This window comes from Durio zibethinus, chromosome 19 (genome assembly GCF_047325235.1).
Source record: "Durio zibethinus cultivar Kanyao isolate XHJ-2024 chromosome 19, ASM4732523v1, whole genome shotgun sequence".
NCBI classification, from domain to species: domain Eukaryota; kingdom Viridiplantae; phylum Streptophyta; class Magnoliopsida; order Malvales; family Malvaceae; genus Durio; species Durio zibethinus.
In genome coordinates this window covers 8,845,065-8,850,728 of record NC_143180.1, presented here as the reverse complement: position 1 = coordinate 8,850,728, position 5,664 = coordinate 8,845,065, and the positions used below count along the sequence as shown (strand labels likewise).

General features: G+C 28.8%; 1 pseudogene; it reads right to left on the bottom strand.

Annotated features, from left to right (window-relative positions):
* Positions 1 to 1,475: 1,475 nt before the first annotated feature.
* LOC111309890 (cytochrome P450 714B2-like) lies at positions 1,476 to 5,379 on the bottom strand (annotated as a pseudogene).
* Between the last annotated feature and the right edge of the window lie 285 nt (positions 5,380 to 5,664).

Below are 5,664 nucleotides of genomic sequence, written 5' to 3'. Positions count from 1 at the left end.
TCCTAGTTAATCACAAATTCTAAATGTTTGACATGGGTTTGACCAAGGGGTATTTTGGTCATTTCTATTAAAAATTCTATTTTTCTAGGGATTTTTTTTTCTAAATGTAAGACTTTGACAAAAGTTGAGCATATAAAATGATTTAATCAATTTTGACAAATTTTGACAAGATTTACCTTAAAATCTTTGTGGATCAAATGACTTGGTTCTATTATCTTAAAAATGACCCAATTTTAACCAAATTCAACCTAGTTTGATAAATTTGATTAAGCTAATTTTTAGGTTGACCTTTGACTTTTTTCTTGAACTTTACTACTTTTCTTGTACCAACCTAAAAATCAATTTATTCAAAAATCTTGGAATTTTCATAAAGCTTGAAAAATCTTGAAAAAGATTCAGGTCACGATTCTCGAAGCATCATAATTGCTTATAATTTATTTGAACAAAATTATGTGTTTATAATAATTGGATTGCAATTTCTTGAGAATGAAAATAAAAAAAATTAGAATCCCAACACAATTCTTTATTTTTTATTTTATTTAAAAAAAGAAAAAAAGATATTTTAAAAAAAGGGATGAAAATAGAAAATTTTTTAATACTTGAATACTCATAAGTTCAAACTTATTAGATTAGGTTTTATAAAATAAAACATTTAATTAATATTAATCACTAATATAGGAATGTTATGAATGATTTTAAGACTATAGGATTTATGTTATATTGCAAATATAATATAAGCTTATATATATATATATATATCTATTTAAATAAAATTATTTAGTGTGATATAAATTGTGCAATTTAATATAAATTTTTAATTAATGCTTGAATTAATTTTTTTTGATGAAATAATTTTATTTTTAATTTATTATTATGTTATTATGATTGAAAATATACGAGAACACAAACATTAATATGTTTTAAGATTACATGAAAATTAATATATGTTAAAATATAAAATAAAATATAAATATTTAAAAGAAAACGAAAAATATATCAATTACACTTACAAGTAAGGATGGCAATTGTATAGTTTTATGAATAATAAATTTTGATATATTTCATTTTGTTAATTTTAATTTTTTATTAAAGTTATCATTGTAAACAAAATGTAATTATAATGACAGTAACACATGAAATTATAATGTCAGTAACACCTATTAAGATATGTGCGGAAAAAATAAAAACTTTTAAAAATTAAAACAAAATTTTTCCCGACTAGTAAAATTTTAGTCATTTTATTAAAATACAAAATAAGATTATATCAAAATAGCTTGAGCTAAATTAAATTATTAAAAATTATAAAATTATCTTAATATTAATTTTCTAAATAAATAAATTTAATTATATGTGTAGCATGCCTGTTTGACAACTAATATACAACAATTACCAATAGTCATGTGATTTATTAGTAAAATATTAAATTTTTAATGCAAGAATTGAAATCTTGATGACTTACGAAAAAGATAAATGCCTCAAACCCTTCTAACTAACAGATCCACACCAAATTCAGGCTCAATAATTAAATTCATAATTGGAGAATGTCTATATTTTGGTGAGAGCGAGAAGGTGAAGTTTGAGAGTATGAAAGCAAGAAGTATCTTGAGTTCCGCCATGGCAAAGTGCTGCGCCGAACATGAACGAGGTCCGGTGCCAAATGGAATGTACAAATGAGGAAGCTGACATGCACCGTTGATTCCATTGACAAACCTTTCGGGGTTGAATTTGTCGACATCAGATCCCCAAGTATAGGGGTCTTTGTAAAGTGTCATCAACATCACCCAAATACAAACTCCTTTTGGCACATGTATGCCCCCAAATATCCTGCTTGAACTGCCTCCCGAAACAGCATGCATCCAAGAGGGTAAAGGCGCAATGATTCATAGATCACCATCGTTAGCTGCCATATTTTTAAGTGATTATGAAAGTGTCAAACCAAATATAGAAGATAAAGCAGGATTATGCACATTTTGTCCATCAAAATAATCTTTTATTTAGGTGATAAAATAATAAAAAAAAATCCCAGGACCTTGATCCTAAAACTGATACTTTTCACTATGTTTATGTCCAGGAGTTTCGCTAACTGTTTTCATCTTGTGCAGCATATCGGAACTTGGCAATTGGCCTCCACAAATTTCAAGAACCTCAGCACGAACTTTGTCTTGCCACTCAGGATATAAGGCCAACAACATCAAGGTCCAACTTACCGTCACGGCACCATTTTCATAGGCCGGAAAGCATATGTTCTTGCAGTTGTCAACAATAAAGTTGTCTATTGCATCATGGCTTAAATTGCTGCTTTTAGCTCCTTCAACGATCATTTGTAATATTTTCTTCTCTGATACTGATTTTTCTTTCACTTCATTCAAGATTAATGTGTGGACTTCTTTCGCTAATCTCCACATTTCTCTGTTGCTCTTGGTTGGGAGTGATCTAAATTTTACAAATTCAATCATCTCAATCAGTTTTCCTAGACTTTCAGTGGCTAGGAGAAAACAAAGAAAGGTAGTCGAACCTCAGTCCAGATATCCCTTGCCAGATGACTTTCTTACATGCAATTTCTTGAAGTTCTCTGAGCTTTGAGATAATCTCTTTATAATTGCTTCCAAAACATGCTCTCGAGATAACTTCTCCAGAGAAGTTTCTCAAATATTCATCAACCTTTATGTCAGCTACTCCACCTTCAGAGTCGATCTTATTATTCCATTCGTTTATTAGCGCGATTGCAGACTCTACCATTAGTTTCATCATACAGTTCCAAGGATTCAAATAGCGGTTTAAAAACGGAATAGCAGCTGCAAAATAGCGGTAGCGTCACCACCCGTCACTGCTATCAGACAAAACACGATTGTAAAATTCATTCACGATAAAAACGGAATGTAACAGCCACAAATAATGGCTTAATGGAGAGTAGCGGCAATAACGGACCGTTATTGCCGCTATTCCGTTTTCCTACATAGATCTAATACACGGATCTAATAGTTCGAGAAAAAAACAAAATTTCAAGTTTCAACCATTCAGCATTTCGGCACCCAAATTCAAATCAGCATCAAGTTTTCAATCAACATTGAAGATCAAATAAGGTAAGAAAAAAAAAGTTAAACTACCTTTTTTTTTGTAAAATGATCTGTTGTGAGAGTTTGAGACTTGAGAGAGACAAATGGGTGTACTGGGTAAGTGATAATGATGAAAAGATGCGAGAGAAAATGAAAAATGAAAAAAAAAAAAAGAAAGAAGAAGAAATTTCTGAAAAACAAAGCTTTGGATGCGCGAAGAAGATGAACAGAAGCTGGTTCAAGATGGTTCCGCCTGCTACAATTAAGCATTAAGGCAAGCACATGAGGAGGGATTGGGTGGGATGGGGAGGGATTGGGTGGGGTGGGGTGTTGGGGGGTGGGAGTTGAATTTTTTATTTAATTTTGTAATTAATTTTTGAAATTTTTTTAGATAAAATTTAATTAGAGGTTTTAAAAATTTATAATTAAAAAAATAAGAGATTAATAATTTAATATAATATATATAGAGATTTTAGATGAAAAATTTTTATAAATTTTTTTGAATAAGTTAGATAAAAAATAATTAAAATTAAATATTATATTTTGATTGTGTTATATATTAATTTATAATTTTGTATTGAGTTTTAATATTTTTTTGTTGTTTTGATATTTTATTGTTGTCAATTTTTTTGATATTAGATTAATTTTTGTTATTTTTGTGTAATTATTGAAGATAGTATTTATTATATAATTATTGAAATTTATTTGTGACAAAAAAATTTTATATCAATTAGTGTATAAAAAAGATTAAATTATTTAATAAATTTAGCGTTTTATAATCTATTACTCTTACTAAGATTAAAAACTAAAAAATAAAAAATATAGGTTTGAAAATTTTATTAAAATATAAGTTTGAAAATTTTTAATTTTTGAAATTTTTTTAGATAAAATCTAATTAGAGAGATTGAAGGTTTATAATTAAAAAAATTAAGGGATTAATAATTTAATATAATATATATAGAGATTTTAGATGAAAATTTTTGATAAATTTTTTTGTATAAGTTAGACAAAAATTAATTAAAATTAAATATTATATTTTGATTGTGTTATATATTAATTTATAATTTTTATATGAAATTTAATAAATTTTTTTGTGAATAAACCAAATATGAATGCTTTTTATAATCTAAATAAAATTATGAATAATTTTTTTAAAAAATAAAAAATATAGTGTCATAAACTATTTTTAAAATCATTGAATAAGAGTTTTTATAATTATAATTATAATTATAATTATTACATTTTATATAAATTGTGCAAAAAAAAATTTTTACGACCGCGATAATCACAGTGACCGCAATGATCTCTGTTATATCCGAAAACGCAATAAACGTGACGCAATCGAAAACGGAACCGCGACCGCTATTTAAATCTCTGATCATACCCTACACACCATGGATTATTATATTTCAATGATAGGTTCAAGAACTAACAAGAAAATTGATATAAATCAGACGAAAGAGGATAAAAATTTTTAATTATAGAACTTAAAATTGATTCCACGATGAACTCGGAGCTTAGTTCGGTAGGTTTATCTACCACTCTTAAAAGGTGACATCTAATGGGTTTAGGGATTAAATTTCATCACCTGCGACCCTTTTTTATTTCTAGACTTTGGCTTCTTTGTACCAAAGACAAATTGATTCCACGGTGATTATTAGGGAAGAAAAGCATTTAGGTTAAGAGATATGCAAAAAAAATTTCGACATTTGGAGCATACCTTGACCTTGTCCATGTAGAATTCAGGAGCCAGGACTTTCCTTTGATGTGCCCAAACAGCACCATTTGCATGTAGAATTCCCTCGCCATACAGCGGATTAAGCCCATTTTTTTTTTCTTTTTTTGATAGGAAGGCCTTCCCAAGACAAAAGAAGTGTATACAGTCATTTCTTTCAAAACATCGGGGTGGCTCATATGCAAAACGTGTATATTCCCCATGGAGAACATAAATGTTGGACCTGAAAAAATCGACATAAACACTTCAGAACCTTTAAAACTTTTTGAGCAGTCAGATTGAAATTGAAGGTTAATTGTAAACTCACACCATACTGTTCTCTCCATTTGTCAAGGAATGGTAAAACAATAGCAGAACAATTGAGGGTTATCACTTGTTTTCCTTCTTGTGCCAAATTTGACTCCATGGATCCTGTCTTCCCCATTTCCAACATATTTCCAATCAAGAATGGTGGAGGAGGACCTCGAATCCCTTGCTTTTGCAGCTTAGAACGGAGCCTTTCATGCTTTAATACCAGTGAATCTTCACGATCAACCCAACTAACAGGATAGTTTATGTAATCTTCACGAGCATAAACACCAACTCCATGGCGTTTAACTCTGTTTCCCCTGCTTTTCAATAATGGTTAATCATAGCTTTCATCTCTGTTTTCTTCTGCTTTTCAATATTGGTTCAGAATGCGTACTATTTCTTACTTGTTTATTAAAAAAGAATACAATTTTTCTTATTTGTAATCGAAAATTATTTCTTCAGGTAGCTGATTATAATATCTATATGCAAATAGTCATCTGAATTAGTTAAGAACAAAAGGTATTAAAGTTATCGGGTTTTCTCTCTTTCCAAACAGCTCACTATCGATTTAGAATAATAGAG